The sequence below is a fragment of the Parus major genome, chromosome 4 (assembly GCF_001522545.3).
Source record: "Parus major isolate Abel chromosome 4, Parus_major1.1, whole genome shotgun sequence".
NCBI classification, from domain to species: Eukaryota; Metazoa; Chordata; class Aves; order Passeriformes; family Paridae; genus Parus; species Parus major.
Genome location: NC_031771.1, coordinates 4,906,027 through 4,925,558, shown reverse-complemented (window position 1 = coordinate 4,925,558; position 19,532 = coordinate 4,906,027). Strand labels below are relative to the sequence as shown.

At 40.5% G+C, this 19,532-nt stretch overlaps 1 long non-coding RNA gene across 17 annotated transcripts in view; it reads left to right on the top strand.

The window, feature by feature from the left end:
- LOC117244293 overlaps positions 1–19,532 on the top strand; it is a 68,282-nt gene that overhangs the window by 16,683 nt on the left and 32,067 nt on the right. For 14 of the 17 annotated variants that reach the window (XR_004497100.1, XR_004497101.1, XR_004497102.1 and 11 more), the window contains 8 exons: positions 6,301–6,488; positions 8,029–8,152; positions 9,829–9,873; positions 9,998–10,118; positions 11,087–11,166; positions 11,349–11,511; positions 15,267–15,407; positions 19,188–19,334. This is a non-coding gene — a long non-coding RNA (uncharacterized LOC117244293). The remainder of the gene's footprint in view (positions 1–6,300; positions 6,489–8,028; positions 8,153–9,828; positions 9,874–9,997; positions 10,119–11,086; positions 11,167–11,348; positions 11,512–15,266; positions 15,408–19,187; positions 19,335–19,532) is intronic. The other 3 variants (XR_004497098.1, XR_004497092.1, XR_004497091.1) reach the window with 3 other exon arrangements.

The window sequence follows — 19,532 nt, the reverse complement described above, 5'->3', positions numbered from 1 at the left end:
GAAATATCAAGTGACTTCTTTGGTAATGATACCCACTGCTTTAAGGCAACAGCCACTGTACCCCTGCATTGTGCTGCACTCTCCTCTGAAAAATGAGCAAGTTCAGTATTCATTCTTTTTCTGTCTCCTAAGGCCTTCTCTTCCCACTTTGTCACTCCTTGTACCCACTTCAGGGGTGATGCCATGAACAAGAGTCTGCTCTGCAGCATGGAGTTTAGACTGCCCACTTCAAAACTCTTTGCCTTTCTGTTCTCAAACATTTTTTTTTGTCATCTGATCCCTACCCTCCAGTCTTTTTTAAGATATTTCATACTTTTTGTTGTTGTACCTTGTAACTTCTTCCTATTTCTTGTCTGCTTTTTCCATTTTTTTTTCTTTTAACTTATGAGTTGGTATTTATATTCTTTACTGATACTATTAAAATATGGCTAAACTGTCTTCTTGAACTTGGCTTTCCTAATGGACTGACATTCCCCTCTGAAACATTAGTCTTGCAGCATGATTTTTGTGAGCTGACTGCCCACACAAGTCTGCTGCCATGTGGGCTGTAGAGTCAGCTTGTCTGAAGCCTTCCTCAGTAATTACCAGGTAATAAAAGTTAACTGCCCCATAAAACCACATGGATGAACCATGCTATTGCTGGCTTGCCCTACTCAGCCATCCTCTCTTCCTGTGTGCTGGATCCTTTGGGCAGGGGAAAGGACTACCCAGAGTCCCTTTTGGCTCTCTTCTCTGTATTTCTGATAACTGGTGACCTGGCTATGGGTTGCTGATGACAGTGCTCAGAAGCACAGCTCAAACTAGGAGCCTGAAGCAGTGAATCTGAGTTAAGGAGTTCCTATTTTATTTGTCAGGAGGGGGGAAAAAAGAAGTTAAGGCACTCCAAAGTTATCCTCCAACACTTAACTGTTTTCTAGACACCTTGTAAAATGTTTCAAAGTAATGCTTCAAAGCTTATCTACTGCAGCACTAAATTAGCTGCTGCAGAATGAAGGTGTCTGACATGGACTCAAAAAGAGGTCAGCTTTGCAAGCTTGCCTGAATTGGCCATGACTCAAACTGGCAGAACTAGTCTTAATTTTGTAGTTGAGTAGATGTGTATAACAGCTTTATGGAGAATTGGAAATGTCAGGCTTCTGCCAACCTGCTAACAGGATTTATATCGCTCTTGTAACTCATAATTTTTACTGCTGCGGCTCTGGTATCTTCTTTTATCATGTGTGTCTTCTGCCTCATTTTTTACTTCTCAATGAGATAACAATCCCATTTGGGGTTTGGGTTTTTTTTTTTTTTCTTTTTGCTTTTGTTATAACTAAGTAACTGAGTTTTCAGTTTTCTTCAGGGTTTGCAAGTATGTCTGTGCAGAGCTCCTGGGAGAATTGTAAAGGAGTTTGAAAATTATACAGAAGGCTGTTAAAATACAGGGTGGCAGCTTGGGGGGCAGGGGGGCTTCTGAGTTGTAGAGCATCCAGAAATAGCCAGAATATTTTAAGATATTGTTTAATCTATGCTTCTGTCCCAAAGAAGAATTAATACACTAATATTCCTAACAGGAGCTTGTCTAAATTGTCCTTACATAATGACAACCCTTCAGCTTCATTAGGCAGCCTTAACCCTTGGAAAGCTTTTCTTAGTCTTGAGTCTAAATATTCCAGGGTGCCAAAAATAACCTGTTTGGGATAGTGCCAAAAGAATTCAGCTTCTCTTCTGCTTGCTGCACTGATTTTCCAGAAGTGGAGGAGGGAAAGAAGGAAAGGTGTTTTCAGACCAAAGCGGGTATTTTCAATCCTTTTTGTCAGACTGATTCTTTTTTGTCATTAACATTTCTGGGAATGCCTGCAAGCACCTCAGGGTCTCTCCTTTGCAGGAGGGATCACAGCTGAGTGTTTCCTGCACTGAAATCAAAATACTGAACTTTCTGCAAGGGCTGCACGTGGCCACGCTGCTTTTAGTTAAAAACCAATGGGCTGAGAGCTGGGCGAGGGAGCTGAGAAGGGGAAGCACTCAAGAAGGCCTTGATTAATGGCATCCCTAAATGACAATGGCTGTTTTATGGTTTTTATAAGGACTGTAGTGTTTCTCATACATAAAAATAGACAAGATGTGGTTGCAATTAATGGAGAGCTCTTTGTTGAAGCTGTTGACTGTAGGAAAGAACCCAAGGGTTTCTTATGCTCCTCAGTTGTAAAACTAACTAAATACATCTAGGGCTGCCTTGTGTCACTCCATGGCATCTTTCAAAGCTGTAATTAGCAGATATCTAATGAGTTGTGGCTATAGCATGTGGATCAGATGACTCAAGTATTTACTTTAGGCCTCTGATTCTCTGTCTCTCAAGGGAGAATAACTTGGGTATAATGGATAGAGGCTCATTTTTCATGAGTTGTCTTGCCTAGAAACTTCATTTCTTCCCCATTGTCTGTCAAACTGAGACTCCTCCAGTTTCCCCAGTGGCATGGTACATCTAAAATGTTTACTGGTGAGTCCTTGCTTCATGAAGGCTTTATTATTATTATTATTTTGTAAGAAATTAATCTGAAAACGGTATTTTCATTTGCATTTTTTAGCAAGTTTGTCCCATTCTTTCCCAGTGTAACTTTTGAGCATAAGGAACAAATCAAGCCAGGGTACATTTTTAGCCAGGGAAAGTAAGGAGCAGCTACAGCCATTCTTCCACTATTGTCTGCTTGAAAAAAGGTTAACACCTCATAGTGCCCAGGAAGAAGTTGTATTCAGGACAAGAGTTGGTGCATCAGTTCAAACTACCTAGTTTGAAGCCTTCTCATTTTTTTCAGCCCACAGGCATTTTTTCTGTGTTTTTCCCTTAGCCCATTTGAAAACTTTGAATATAAGCTTTGACAGTAGTTTCATATTGACTGTGCTTGAGCTGACCTTGGTTCAGAAATTTCCTTAATTGCTCCCTCTGCTCAGCCATTTCACCATAAAGGATAAAGATTCAGATGAACCAAATACTGAGCTAAATCAAAGCTGGATCTCTCTGTTAGCTGTTTTTCTACACAGCTGGTTGTTCCTGAAGACTCTTCAAAGCCATTCCTTAAGAAATAAGAGCAGGAGTACAGCTGTGAGAGCAGCATTACACCTAGACCCATACCTGCAAATAGTGTGCTTTGGGCAACTCCTGAAACGGCTTTATTCCTGCAATCAGTACTTTTCCAGGCATCTGTCCCAGGAGACCTGAACTGAATGTTCAACCAGTTTTTAGTAAAGAAAGAAAAAGCATGGGGGAGGTTAGCATGTGCTGTAAGAGTGTCTGTTTTGTAACAGTCATGGTTGTCCCAGTAAACATGATTGATGTGCTCTTCATCACCAGCCACTCTTAATTCTTTAGATGGTGGCAAAGATGAATAGGGAGCAAGCTTCATCCTTCTGGAAAGCTGTGAATTTAAGCAGTGCCAATCTCATGGTTACAGGCAGTTGACTGAATCCCATGGGAGGTGCAGTCAGGCCAGTAGTGCTTTTCCTAACAGGGATTTTTCATGTGCCAGTCTGGTTTTCCCCTCAGCCCAGCTGTATTGCTCTCAGTGATGAAAACAGAAAGTACTTTTTCCTTTATCAAATTGGCTGTAATCTGTGGGCACTGAGAAATTCATGTGAGTTATCCAATTTATGGAAGACAGGCATTACTTTGGCTCCAAAATACAAAAGTTTGTAGCTACATCTCTGTCTATGACAATGATTTGTCATATGGTCTAAAGATAAGGGAGTTCTTTGGGTTTTATTAACCACATATAAAGCTGTAAAACTAACTCCTGTGACTGGTGGGAACACAAGTTGTCATAAGCCATTAAGTGGGTAAATAATTTTTGCTAATAAGATAGCCTGCCTTATCTGTCAGTCAGGCAGATCTTACTTCTCTGCTGGCTGCTTTCAGACATATTTAATGGACTGAGCTAAAGTGCCTCCTAGCAAGGATCTTCTTGCTTGAAAGATGTTTGCAATTCTCACTATGAAAGCTTCCCCAAAGTGATCTTTGTAGGATCTGTTTGACTAGAACATCCAGAAGGATTACCTGTTTTACTTCTCTAAAATAGTTATGAGAGTCAACTAATTACTTCAAGCTATAAGGAAAGTAATTCCCGACTTAATGATTTAGTCTGTCAGCCCACAATCTAGAGCTGAGGGTCTGAGCTGCACAGTGTGGTCTGCCTCTGGGAACACGAAGGTACAAATAGTCTGAGCATCCCTACTCCACCAGAGCTCCCAGCTTCCAAAGTAAATGGGTGTGGCAGGCAAAGGCTGGAAACAGTGAGCCTGGGAGATGCATGGCATGGTCAGACACTTTTCACAGGAGTCTCCCACCTCTTGGGGAAGCCCCTTGGCAAAAATATTTGTAGTATTCCATCCTTTTCTTCCAAAGAAGTGACTCATGTCTGGGATCCTGCAACTTGTCCTAAAAGGGAAAGAGTGAAGCTGCTGTCGTAGAAGAACTGCATTCAGTGTTTTCCCTCCCTTCAGCCCATTTTTCTAACTGAACAAGGCAAAAACTGGCAGAGCATCTTAGCAGTTTTCTGTCTTGGAATTCCAAACCATTGAAAACAACAGAGCCTGTTACTGAGTTTTCACTCAGAGGAGGGACATGGATAAATAACACAATTGCATTTGGAGATGAATATATGAGTTGACCTTCAGGTCTTTTCAACTTGCTTGCAATGATTGATATGAAATTATTATAAAAAAAAATAAATCTAATTGTATTATAATTGAAAAAAGCAGCTGCTGAACTGTTTGTGAAACACAGTCAAAGGCTGTTTTACTTCTAATTGTGAGGGTTTACGTATTTGTGCTGAATGAGAGGAATGGGCTGCTTGTAACCTACCAGGGCAGCCTGCTGTGGTCTGACCTCACTCTGCCAGGCAGCCTCCCTTTCATAACCTTGGAAAGGGCTCAGCAATTTCAACCCAGATGGGATTTAATCACCTTAATTGCCTGTGATGTCTAGGAGCACTGGGAGCTGGATGGAAGGAGAGGATTCCTCTTGTGCCCACACCAGCAGGACCCATCAGTTACCTCGTGGGTTTGACAGCAGCCGCTGGGCCAGTCCATGGCTCCAGCTCCACACTGACCACTGCAGGTATCCACACGTTCCCATGGAGAGCAGATGACTTAGGGCATTGGAAGGAGACTTAGGGGATAAAAATTAGCAGGAAATCGAGTTCTACTGATGGTGCTCCTCATGGAATAAACTTTTATTGTTGGAAGTGGCAGAGCAGCCCTACAGGTCACTTTTTGTGAGGGTGAGATCCCTCTCATCCGGTTTTCAAACCAGGTATCAATTTGTCAAGTGCACCTATTTTAGTTCTTCTTTTCTCTCCTGCAGAAGGCTTGCTAAAGGTACAGTCAGAAATTCTAGTTTCTTTCATTTTGAACACATTTACTAAATATATATATATAATATTAGTGGAGCAAAGGCATAACCAGTACTTGTGTACCACTTGTGGTCGTCAAAGCATAACCAGACCTGCCTTTTACAGGCAGTGAATATTTTAATGTCCTTAAAAACTGCCTTCAGTTGATTTTGAAGGTGGTCAGAGGCTGAAATACCTACTAACTGTTTTGAGAGCATTATTCCAAGATACACTGCTGGTAAAGATAATACAGATAATACAGTAGTTTAATAACCTGGGGTATGTCTCTGCAGAGCGGATATAATGTAAAAAAATAATACAGAGTTCACAATGCTTGGATGTTTTGGAAAGATGAGTGAATGTAGAACCAAGCTGCAGCCAATAAACTCCATCTTTCATGTTGTCAGATAAACTTGTTGGAAGTCCAGTAGCATCTTTTAATTGTTGTTCATTAACCTTTGAATTTTGGTCCCTGAATAACAGGTGGAGGCTGCTGTGGCTGCTATGTTTTGGTGAGCTAGAGTGGAGTGTGGTGCTGATGTGGGAATGAGGGACTGTAAGACACAGCAGCCTTGGCCTGTGACTGAATTGCAGCTTTTAGCCTGGCTGGGTTTTTTTTTGTTTATTTGTCCAAGAGAAGGGGGAATACTGGAGAAATTGTGCTTTGTTACAACAGTGAACAGTTGGCTGCAGTTCATATCAAGAGACAAAGAAAGTCATGCCTAATGACTAAAACAGACAGCAGGTTGCAAATTTGGACTTGGTGATGCATTCCAGCCAGTAACATGAAAGGCAGGAAATATCTTACATGTGCTGCCTTTGGGAAACGAGAGAAGATATGGAGGTCAAGCATGGCTCTGCTACATTTGCTGATAAATCTTTTTCTAATAGTGGGCTTTTTCCTTTTTCTTTTCTTCTTCCCCCCCTGAGCCAGTGGGAAGATGAAGCAGCCTTGCAGCCAGCTGCTCAGCGTTGGTCACTGCCTGCGAGAAGGATGGGCCCATCAGCACGGCTGAGCGCGGCCGTTCATCACCCAGCACGTGCAGAGGTGGGCTTGGGAGTGACCTTGAGCACCAGCAGCACTTGGCCAAGCCAGTGATAATGTCCATCCCTCATTTCCAGGTACAATCCAACAGGCTGCTGCAGGCAGGGATGCAAACTCTGGAGCGGCGTTTGAGAGCGTGTCTAAATTCCGTTTAGTGAGGCCACTGCAGTGTTTGAAACCCTTGGTGTTATTAGGGCTGACACAGCCCCCTGTCTGTATTCCTTTGCACTCTTGGAAAAATAAGATGGCAGACTTCAGGGGGTGCTGTTATTTCTGTTAACAAAATCTGGGCAAGTCACTAGAAAAATGGTGTGGGAATGAAAACAGTAAAATTGTGGGGGTTTTCTTCATAAATCCTGAAAAGCTGTGAAAAATGGCAGTTTTACAGTTGCTATCCAAACACATCATAATAGAGCAAATGACATTATGTGGTTCCTAATATGTTGGCTGTAATTGCTCCTGCTAGAATGACAAGTTAACACTGGCTGCTTTTAGGTTACAGAGGAGCAGGCTCCTTGTTCCAAACAGTTGTCATTTAAAAAAGAAGTGAAGGAATAAGTTTCATGTCATCAATGGATTTCTCTTTCTCATCTCTTTAATTACTTTATTGCAGTGAGAATGATGAAGGTTTTGTATATAATCATAGTAAAAAACTTAGCTGTTCTACATCAGGGAAAATATGTGCTGAAGTTCAGTCCTGTTTCAGCAGAAACCAATAACCAAATTCAGAATAACTTCAGCATTGTAGGTTAAGGGATGCAATCCCTGGGTTAGAGCGCAAATAAAATCTACCGGAAGCCCAGAGAATCAGCCAAAAAACACTTTCAGAAAGTCTGGATTTCCTGTGCACACTGAATTCTCAGAACATCTTGTGGCCCAACAAGGTACAAATTAGGTTGTTGGCTTCCAGCTGCAACTTATTGGTGTGGGGAATGACAAGGATCAACAAATGCTTGTGCACTTCCATATTTCTGGACTTTCAAGAGCTAGTGACAAGATAATTGCTTGATAGATGCAATATGTTATGGGTCCGCTATCCAAGTAACACCAACATCAATATTTAGCCATATTGTCAGCATATGAGTGATCTGCCCTCAAATTGTGTCTGAGAGCAACAAAGCCACATTTTGTCAGAAAAAAAGTTGCATTTGCATGTTCAGTGGAGAAAAATCTCTGCTGGTGATAACACATTGCGGTCAAGTTGCTCAAAATGGCTGAGTAACTTCTGCCAGATAAATACACACTGAATTTATTCTGTGAAAACTAAACATGAGCTTGATGGCAGAGCACAGCCCTACTCAGACATGCTTATTCTCCAAAGGAACTCCAGGAACCACTCCTGATATTCCAACTCAATTGGAATTCAAACTGGCATTGCTCTGAGCGACACCACGAGTTTACAGAGTTAGTGAATAGGATTGGTTGGTTTCATTTGAGCCATCCAGAAAGCAAAGTAGGAAAAAAAAAAAATCTACCAATCTACCCAGATCAATAGCATTGAAAATGTCCATTTATATATTATTATACTTTGGTCTGCTTGCATTTTTCTCCATAATCATATTGTCATAAACATTTTCCACCAAAAGCATAAAGTGAAAAACCATTTTATTTTTCCAGGCCAATGGATTTTTAGGAAGACGAACTGCATAACATTTACATAAATCAGAAACTGTTGATGGTTGTCTTTCCATGCATTGGGACCATCCATGAAGGAAGCTATAAGGCATCTTTCATGTATGAGGTAAGAATATGGTCAATAATAGATCTTAAAGCATTTTAGGAGACTTTGACCTTAGGAGTGTATGTCATGTTAAACCAATAAATTAGAAGTGACTCAGCTCTAGTAATAACAAATCTAAGCAGGCTTGAAATTTCTATCAAGTGCCCTTAGAATAAATTTCATTTCAAACAGGTTTCATTGTTCTCCAGGTTTTCTCTGGTATTTTTCAGCTATGGGTGTATGTAAAATATTACATATTATCCTTTGTTTAGTGTCAGTAGTTCCAGACCATTCAGAAAGTGCATTTAGCTTGTCCTGGGGCAAAGAAAAAGCCTAAATTGTCCTTGACACTTTTTCTTGTTACAGGGTCTTGCAAGCACACTTTTCTCTAGAAAATGGTTCAGTGTTATTGGTCTGTCTTTCCATTACTGTTTCCATTTTTCTATTTTTAACATGTTTTTTATTAGCATCCCATAGTTCATGTTAAAACTTAGTGTGTTCTGTGTGTTCTTGACTCTAGATATTGCTCCTTGAAGATGTAGATTTGCTGAAAAACAATATTATTTAAAAAGTATACAGTTTTCTTTTCTCCCAGACTAACATGAAAAACAATCTCTCAAAACAAATAGATTCAAAGTTCTCCAAGGAACACGTTTAAAAATAAATGGGAATACATTTGTCTTTGTAATGGATAGTATATTTTTAGGTAGTATAAATTTTATAGCAGTCATAAAGTTTTATGAATTTTAACAAATGTCCTTCTCAGAATAACTTGGATCTTATTGTCAGTGTGTTATCTGGGAAAAGGTCACCAGATTTGTTCCTGAAAGCGATGAATTTGCAAGTGGGAGGTTACACAGGCTTGGGAAGAGAGTTAAAAATCAGTCCCTGCTTTCTAGTCCCATAAGCTGCAAAATGCCAAAGCTGAGCTTCAGGAAAAAACCTCCCTGAAATTGCTGTGTATCCATATCCTACCTGCTGGCTGGCACCCAGCCCACAGGTGTGTGTGCCTGCACTGAGCTCAAAATGCTCCAGTCACCTTGAGGTGCCTTCCTGAATTTAATTCCAGCGACAGCCAGGGATACAAACCGTATTATAATCACTGCTTCAAACCCCATTACGTTTATGGATCCAGCTTGCAGTAGGATCCTGTGCAATGACACAAGGTCTGCTCCAGCAGAAACTGGGAAGCAATGAGTTTTACCACTTTTTTTCCTGCTCACTTTAAACTGTTGACATGGTGCTAAATTCAGTACGCTGAAGGTGTTTCCGTGTGTCACTTCTAATCGGATACAGGTGTCAGACAATTTGAGATTATTTCAAACCTCATTTTCTTAGAGTGAAGATACAAACAGTTACACCAGAAGCAGATGTTGGGCCTTTCTCACCCCTCCAAAATGTGGTTTGGCATCCATCCAGACTGAGTCTATGGGGAAAAAGAGAAAATTATATTTAATTTTGGCTTGCTTGGTTTCCTCCTTCCAAAATCTACATGAGTGTGTAATAAAAAAACAAACTCATCCCTTTTCCCTCTGCTTTACACAGGGACTGAGTATCTTGTTGCAAGCAGATGGAGTACAGGGACGTGAACGCTTTTCCATCTCCACACTAACATTTTGTGGCCCAAAATCTGACATAAAATGCTGGCTTTTCCTTTTTCCCCCTCTTACCCATGTCTCTGCCACTTGCTTTTCTAGGGCACTGATGCTGAACTAAGAACCACGAAGCAGAGGGGTGGCAAGGTCTGTGCCTAAACAACCGACTCAGGGTCCTGCCCCTGGCCCACCTCCATTAACCAACCTGGGGCTGGTCACTGGGACTCAGGAGAGAAGCCCTGAAATAATCTTCTGTCCCTCTGCCTTCCAGCTGCTTCCATTTTCCCTAACTTGGAGTAAAATCTCAGCTATACACATGGATACAGGAACTACATCACTTGCTGGCGCTGGCCTGTCCTGAGGACAGCAGGAATTCTCCATCAGGATCTTCAGTGAGTTTAGTTATATTTCATCAGAACTCATGTGGGTGTCAGAAAAGTGGAGCTCATCATCTTGATACTGCAGCCTTGTAGAAAAAGACCCTACTCTGAGGTTTGCCATGTGAATTTTGGGTTCTGCTGCTCAAATACCTTTTGCTGCAACTGCTTTTAGTGAATGAATCTTGTGACTGTAAATGTCACGTGTGCTATGACAGTACTTAAAGCCAAATTACCAGAAAATGCTCCACTCGAACAGGGGATTTTAATCAGTGTTTGTTGGTCACTCAAATGCTGCTGAACTAGAAATTCTTTAAGAGGCAGGCACACATGTACTCTCGGAAGTGAAGGATATTTATATCCTCCAGCCCTATGCCAGAGGAAGAAGGGCACAAAGTCCTTCCACACGTGGAGAAGACTCCATGGACAGACAGATACAGGGGGAGGAAGGAGCAGATGGTGGACAGGAGGCATTAAAGCCAAGGCTCATCTGCATGGGGCCAGTCCAGCTTGCACCAGGAAGGTTCCCGAGTCGGCTCCCTGCCAAGGCCGCCGGCGGAGGTGGGGGAATGTGATCAATAGGAGGCATCAAGTGTTGGCCTGGGAATCAAAGGCAAAAGTGTGGAAATGCCACTCTGCAAATGGGGTTTCACTGCACTGCCAGGAAGTTCTCTAGAGGCATTGGAAGACCAACCCGCTAACAGGAAATTAATCAGCAGCGCTTTTGAGCGGCTCCTCGGCTGGTGAGTGCTGCTGGGGCTATTTATACCTCTGAACTACAGCAATTTACCCTGTTAAGGAGCTGCTCAGATGTCACACATTAGCCACTGCCAGAACAAGTGACCTTTCTGCACAGTACATTAAGAGCAAAGAGATGAAAATTCCCGTTTTCCAAGCATGGTCCAAAAAATCCTCTGTGCTCTTGTTAAACCAGCTGCATTGAAGAGGAGTGATTAGATCAGGCCTTTTTTTTTTTTTTTTAGCCTGCACCTGTCTCTAGTTCCACAGCTGAGGACACACTGGAATCTACTTCCCTCCAGACCTGATTCTGTAAGAGCTTCAGGTGGTAATTAAATTCATCATTATCTACATCTATTTCTGCTTAAACATTTGAGGGGAAATGGACCTGAAGGCCCAGCAGTGGCTGGAACTTGCAGTAATGAGTAACCCACAGGAAAAAAAAAAGCTCCTCCATTTCTCAATCCCCAAATGGGTGAGATTTTTTTCTTGGTTATCATTCTTAAGGAAGTCAAGGCCTTGCAAAGGAGGGAGGATCATTTTGAGCAGCCTTTTGTGCCAGTCTCTTGAGAAGGTGACAGCTTCACTCCCAGCTAGGAAGAAAGGTTCCCTGACCATTCTATCAAGAAATACACAGGAAAGAACTGTGCCAGATTACTGCAGAAAAGACGTAAGTGTGATTTTTTTTTCTGAGGAATTTAAAACATTTTTAGGGAGAAACCTGGGTTCAGCATCATCCCTGGAGAAATGGGACCAGTCATTTCCTCTCCTGGCATATATATCCCTTTGTTGTAAATATGTTTAAAGTGCACAGAGTGCTATCAGGTATTCCACTTACTCCATGCAAATGAGCAGTAGCATTTTTAATGAGTGGGTTTCATTTAAAGTAGCTTTCCTCTTTCATAGGAATAACTTTTTTTTTCTCTGTTATATTTGCTCAGGTGATTTTTAACACACTGATCTCACCTGCCTTCAGAGCTGAAGTTTCTCCATATTCCCTCAGCTGCTCTTTTCCTGTGAACATGCATACTGCCAGCAGTCTGATTTCTGGTACAGTGACACAGAATAGCTTCAAAATTGTCACTATTGGCATTTTTTAAAATCCAAAACCATTGACTGTTTCTGCCTTTAAAATATGATGGGTGCTTGGAAATTACTGGCATCGTACAAGCAAATTATTCTTTGTACAGTTAGTCAGACATCCCAAATAATCTGTGTTTCTGGGGAAGAAAAAAAGTCAAAGTAGAACTTGAATTGTGTTGTGACAAAGTGCTGTGTGAGACTGAGGCACAATTGTCACTGAAAATAACTAACCAAAAACATGCATAGCACTAAAACATGTCAAAACAGGAGAATAATAATTCATTATTGTCATAAAAAATGCTGTTTCATCTTGACCCAAAGTGTCCCACCGTGTTTTATCACATGGCAGTTAGATGCCATGTTCTAAAAGAGATTAATTTTCAGGGGGAATTGTAGATACTTCTTTTGTAGATTAATTGTACTTTTGTCACTGCCTGAAATAGGAATAAAATTAAGTTTTTTAAGGCAAATGCATTTGATGTGAACAATATCCCCCAGAATACCTTGCTGCTGAATTAAAACTAAACTAAACAGGAAATCTAGGAAACAGTCTTAAATAATTTTTAGAAATTTTAGAATGATGCCAGATTTAGTGAGGATTTTTTTTGCCTCTTAAAAATCGTTATTAATGTATTTATCTTCTATCAAAGTAAGATAGATTGTAAGATTGTTTTTTTATTCCAAGGCTGTACTGGAACTTTGCGTAGTTAGATTTCTATTGCATGATAGAAAATGACCACTTCTGGCATTTTAATCAGCTACTGAACAAATTCCCTAAAAACTAGGGCTGTGAACCAGAAAATGTTATTCATTAATTTTGTTTATGGTGATTTAATTTTAATTATAATACTTTAAAGTTATTTAAATGTGCATTTCCATCATGTGTAAGTTAATGTAGCATATTTTGCAGAAATAATCAAGGCCTGGTAATACAGATCACTACAGAGCCCATAATTAAATCTTTGATGAGTGTTTCAAAGTGATTTTTGAATGTGGCTTATAAGATTCTTTACAAAAGCTTTGCTTCTGTCATTGTGACTTCCCAAATGTTCCACTGGCATTGGCCGAGATTAATTTCCATTCAAATTCTAAATGGAAGTGTTTGTAATTGAGAAATTGCCTTGTAAATAAGTGTTGTCTGTAGGTAAGGAAAACAATGAATTTTCACAGCAGCTTTCCTGTGTGAGTGTAAATAAGGATCCATCTTCCTGATGTCAAGGTGCCCCCAGCCCACTTGCCCCTCTGACAGCAGAAAAATGGAGTGTAAAGGTGTGTTCTTGTTTTTTTTTCCTGGAATCATTTCCTTGTAATTAGATTCCATGTTCAAGACAGGCTTTCACTGCCTCATGTTACAAGATGGGAGCTCCAGGTTTGTGGTGATAAGCAGGCTGCCTGCAGGCAATTAGAGACCTCAGGGCTTGCAGAGTCTAGTCGCTAAAATATGTTCCAGCTCGAGTCATTGTTAAACAATCCGAGTCTCTTACAGCTGTGAGACACTCCCATCATCAAGTGAGTCTCTGGGACTCCCTCAGGAATGGCAGACTCTAGATATCCAGCTGCTAGGAACAAAAATAAATCTCTTTGAAGACTTATTTGCCATCACATCGTGTGAGGACTTAGGCTGGAGCATTTTAATCATTAATCTCCATTCATCAAATCCTGTAGTTCTTAACAAAACTCCAAAACAGTTTCAGCTGTGAGCTGGATGTCGATGACACCAGGCTCTGTCCTTAGGTATCAATTTCGTGGTTAAGATGTGCCACACACAAGAAGTGCTTGTTGCAATCAGAACAGCTCCTGCCCATGCAGAGACACAGGGGAGCGTTTCAGAACTCATTATTTATTATTTATTTATTATTTATTGTTTATTACTCTTGGCTGGTGTGGAGAGAGAGAGACCAGCAGAACTTTAATAGCTATTGATCATCAGCCTCTATTGAGCAGTATTAGAATCTCTTTCATTAATGGTCAGTCTGCCTTTGCTGCTGACAGATGGTGTTGGTTATCTCTGCTGTGCTGTGATATCAGCAGCAGCAATTAGAGGTGATCATCTCACAGAAATATTTATTGCACAAGTTTGGTTGAAAAAATATCTTAATGCTTCTCAAACTCAACAAAACCTGGTAGTCTTGATTTCACTGGCACGCAAAGAAATCCCATTTTTCCTCCCTTCCTTTTTTTTCCCCCCCCCAAGATTTTAAAATTTTATTGCTAACCTGAAAAGGAAGGAAATTAAAAAAAAAAATTCTAGGAAAATCCATATGTACTTTAAACATTCTTGACCTCTTCCTTGCTAGGACTTAAAAACATTAGATAAATTAATAGCAAACATGCTCACGACTTGGAGGTGAGCTCTTAATGACTTAAAAGCTTTTAAGCTGGCAAGTATTTCCAGTACATTTCATGAGACTGGTTTTCCTTATCATGTTCCTTCTTTTTCATAAGGCACATTTTGCTTCTCCCTTCCGGAGCAACGCAGAGAGCATCAATGCCACGCTTGTGCCGTTGGGTTGGGCTGTGCAGTCAGCAGAAGGAAAGGTTGCTGTGTGTGGGAAAACACACCCTGTCTCCATATGCACAAATATCCACAAATATCCAAAGTGAGCACTTCAAAGGAACGGCAGCTCGTTGCTGGCCAAGCACATGGATATTGCAGGAACACCCTCGGTGTTCCCTGCTCTTCTAGGAAACAAACTCCCCCAGACTTGGGGAAGACTTTGCTTCAGCACTTCTCCGTCAGAGGTAGAAAAAGTCATCAAATTATTTAGGGAGAAGAACCTTATCCCACTTCAGAGACAAGACAGCTTTTGGAGGTGCAGAGGTTAGATTGTCTTCCCAAATCAATACAGCATGGGAATGAGGAATAAAATGTCCTAGCCCAAAAGTTATTTTGGAGGGGTTTTAGTTCTTTTGAAGCACAAGCCAAAGCCCCTTGCAGGCTCCTGTGGAAATGTTCACATTAACATCAGTTTTTAATTTTTCTGGGGTTTGGATCTATTTGATGAAGGAGAGAGAATAATGTTGAAATTGCTGGAAAATGGTAAAAATATTTTGACCTGCTCCTGAATTTCACTGTATTTTTTTCAAGCTGTGTGGTTTTGACTGTGGTTTTATTTGTGCCTAATACTGCAAGAAGGGAGAGCCCAGGCAGTGCTTACTTATGCTGGGTGAGGAGGAGACTCCTGCAGTAGCCCTGCTGACCTCACCTTCTTTGTCAGTACAATTTCTCATCAAATTTCCATAGCTTCTGATATTTTTGTTTAATTATTCCCTCCCAGAGAAGATTTTTCCTCTTGCCCTTAGTTCCAAGGGCTTTCTGTCTGATTTATCTTCTATTTTCAGGACTCAATGAAGCAGAAAAACAATGTTAGTCTTTGGTGGCCAGGGAAAAGGAGGAAAGCTCGTGGTGGTCTCCAGATGATCTGGCCCTGACTGAAGCAAATCTCCTTCCACAAGGAGGGAGCAAAGGCCTGGCAAGTGCAGGTAAAGTTGCCTGCACTCCATGTGCTAAGAAATCACCCACACAAACACATTCCAGCTTTGGCAGTGCTCAAGTAATGGCTATTACTGCTCCAGGGAGGAAATAATTAAAGCCATTTCTTGACTCTGACAGTTTGATACTGGTGGTTTTCAATAGCAAATTACCAACATCTGTACAGCAAAATTCAGCTACTGCAGCAATTATTCAGCAGGGCTAACCACAGAGGTGCTAGGAATTTTTCATTTTCTAGCTGTCCCCTCGTTAGGTGTGACCTGCAGTTGAGACCCGAGCTCCACACGATGGCAAACTGCGAAATGTAAACGAAACCATCTGGAAAGCTGAATATTCTGTGAAAACCCCAGTGGCAAATGCATCAAAGCCAGAAAATTAATGGCTGGAAAGACATTTGAATGGCTTTCTTAACTGTGTGACAATTTCAAGATTCCAGAGCAATTCAGAAATAAAATTTGTACAAATCATTTGATTCCATGAAAATTAGGGCTTTTCTTTCCCACATACTGTTACAGCTGTTTTGCATAGTAAATACAATGAGTATGACTGTACAAGCTGAAAACTCACATCTACAACCTGTAGCAAGCAGCACAGCACTGCAGATTTTCATTGCAGGTGAAAGAAAGGAGTAGCAAAAAAACTAAATAAGCTCTATACATCCCAAAGTCAAATATTTCTTTTTAAACATTAGCTAGAAAAGGTAATACAAATACAGTGAGAGGTTGTGAGATGAAATATGTTTCTAGGAGAGTCCTGATTTGGGATTGATAATAAAAATGCCTTATTTCACTGCTGATGTTGTAACTTCTTGTTTGTCAGGGTTTTATGTTATAATCCACTTTGGTCATGGGTTTCCTGATGTATAAAACTCGAGTTTAGTTTGTAAATTGGCACTCTGTCTTCAGCTCTGTTTCACTGTTATTGAAGCTGCAGGACCCCGTCAAGGCATAGTATCATTTGCTGTAAAAGTATGCAGTAATTTTAAATTAGAGCTTCAAACTTCAGCAGTCTTTGGGGTGGCCTAGTGGGGAATAAAAATAGATTGTGCACCTATCAGGTGATAACTGAGAGGCTTTAAAATAATTAGGGTCTTCATGGCCCATGTCAGCTAATTTGGCTGTGGCAAAAAAATCATCTGTAGACATGGGACAATTAAACCCTTGCTTCCCTTTGAAGACGAGAGAAACTTGCTTGAAGTGCTAAGAAATCAGAGCAAGTTCCTCAGAATTAGATAAATATAATTTAGATATTGATATGCAAGTGCCAGTCAACTTAAGAATGCCTTTAATTGATTGCAAACAGTTATATTTTGAAGTTGCTAAGGAAGATCTTACTGTAATGATATTTTATCATAATTATCATCCAGCAATTTCCAGGCCTCGTTGCAGGCAGCATGTTGTGCAGGTTACGGTCAGGTTTAACCAGTATCCATCAGCCAAATCCTCCTTTGAAACTTCAGGAAATGCAGGTTGTGACACTTTTTGTGGCAGTACAAAATTCATGTTCTGTGCAGAGGAATTAAATGTAAATTAAATAGGCTGGGAATTACTGGTGCAGTTTTGGAAAGGAAGGGATTCTGCTCTGTATTCAACCAGATGCACATTACAGAGGAGAGAAGAGCTCAGTGAGTATTTTCTTTTTACTCTTAATCTTCATTTGACATGAATGTGGACAGGCCAAGCCCAGGTATTATATTCACATCAGCAATGCCTTCAGACATTGTGATGGCTTAGTGCAGTGAGACCCACATGAATCAATATTGATTGGCCACTTACTTTAAGGCTACTTAATTAAAGCTACCAGGATGGCACAGCTTCCAGGCAAACCCCCAGAGCTGTGATTTATGAGTGTGCTTGGAGAAAGTGGGAAGGACACAGTGTAACAGTTCTCTTTCTTCTGCAATTGAGATCTCTTTGTGTGAGGTGAAATTAAAGAGTTTAAAAAGAGGAACTGAATGACTGCAATAAATAAACTAAAAGGGCTGTTTTGTCATTATCTAGGCTGTTGGAGGGGACTCCTGGCTTTTTTCCGGGTTACCTGACTGTCTCATTGCATATTGGTATCATTCAGGGCATCCAACCTGAAGCTCTCTAATGTAAACAATAAAAGAAAATTATTTCCCTGTGACTGGGGTTGGATTGAGCACCAGTGTCACGTTGGCCTTTTGTGTTTCTATTGAATGTATTTATTTCTACATATATATCAAATTACAGTGTATATTTTCAGTATCTGCATCTGGGGGAATCCACCAAAATGTGTGGTTTTTTTCTGGAAATCTTCATTTCTTGATGCTTGGGGAGCAGTCATTTATTTTTTTTTACCAAGCTGATTTAGGCAACAAATTGTTCTTTATGTGACAGCCTCGTGTATTGTGTGTGTTTGACCAGAGATGCAGAGAATACGACTCCCTGTGTCAAAAACGAAACCCTGGGGCTTTGCACCTCCAGATATTTCTGTTTCTCAATGGTCAGTGAGGAGGAAAAATAAGAGAAGTCTCACAGATTGAAATACCATAAGGAATTGTTTCTCATCTGCTCATATTTACACAAAAATAAATAGAGAGAATTATGCCTTTAAAAGTTCAAGCCTTTGAATTGTGCTTAGCAGGCAGAAGTCAAGAAGTCACTTGCAACACAACTGGGTTTGTTTTTTATCAGCACTTGCAATATCCTGAGTCTCTGCTTGCTATTGCAAACAGTTTGGTGAGGGAGCAGCTGAGATGCCAGAGGACAATGTGTTGCTCTCTGAGGGGAAAGTCTTGGAAATCATGAAGATAAAGGCAAGAATAGTTTAGAGAAGTATGATTTAGGCAGTGAATTAGGTTTTTTAAATACATTTTTCCCAAAGCTAAAAACAAGCCTTTGGAATTGTTTTTACATCTGCTGCTAGAAGAAAGTAATCTTTTTTTGTCTTCTTATTGTACTAAATGATAGTTTGTGCTTTCTAAGCATTCTAAATAAAGCCAGACAACTCCATTGTTTCTAGAGAACTTTACTGATAAACTCCTAATTGAAGTATTGCACTTAGCTGAAATCACCCACTCTATCATAGTTCTTTAGTTTTGTCCAGGTGTAATCTATTTCCAAAAACTGGCAGGCATCAGGTCCTCTGTATTCAAAAGATTAAATTTTTGAAAGTTTTGGACCTTAGGAGTTACAGAACTTGGTGCTTAAAGTATTTCACCTTGGAGTTTTGTCAGAAGCCTGAAAAATTAGGCTTTCTTTCTTGAGTTGTCTGTAACGGACATAAAGTTCTCCCAAGAAACATGTATGTGTAAGGAGTTCTTGTGAATGAAAAGTATTTTTTTGAATGCAGAGTAGTCCTCACAAAACTCCTTGAACCATTTGCCTTTCTCATTCTTACTCTTCACTCATTTTCTTCATCATGTTTATGGCATACGTGTTATGATTCTTTGGAAGGTGATGTCTCTGACTTCTCTGGGAAGTTTTCTTTTGAAAACTTTTTCTTCTTGGAGCTTGTCTTTTCCTGGGATTTCAGGATAGACCACAGTACAGTTGAGCTTATGAGAAAACCCCTTTAAAGAGGGAGTGCATGTTGCTCCCTGCCTCTCTGCATTAGTGATGGAAGAGTGTCCGTGCTTTCCCAAATGCTTACAGGGAGATTTAGCTGGGCAGGAGCTTTTGTGTGGGTGAGAGAATTGCTGTCTTGTGATGTAGTGTTAACACAGACAGCACTAATAAAGTGCACTACTTGTTGGGTATTAAAAAATATATTGATATAAAGTAATATTTCTCTCCACTGCCATCTAGTGAAGTTACAATGCTCTGTGAAGGATTTGAGAGTCAGCTGAGCATTCTGGTAGTGAACTGTATCTTAGCGGCACAGAAAGTCCAGTTCCCTGCAGAGAGTCTGATATTCATCCCTGGGGTAACAGCAAACACTGCAAAATAAAGGAGGTACAGTAAATTTATTAATAGAATTCTGCCAGTGGTTATGATGATACAGTGAAAGGATTTGTGTATGTTATCAGCATTGCAGAAATGATTGGCAACACCTAGTTTTGAGTTGTAAAGAAAGCAAGCCCCAAAACCTCTGCAGACCAGTGGAGTGGTGTAAAATCAGGCATTTTTGGTAGAAAGCTCACAGATTCCCTG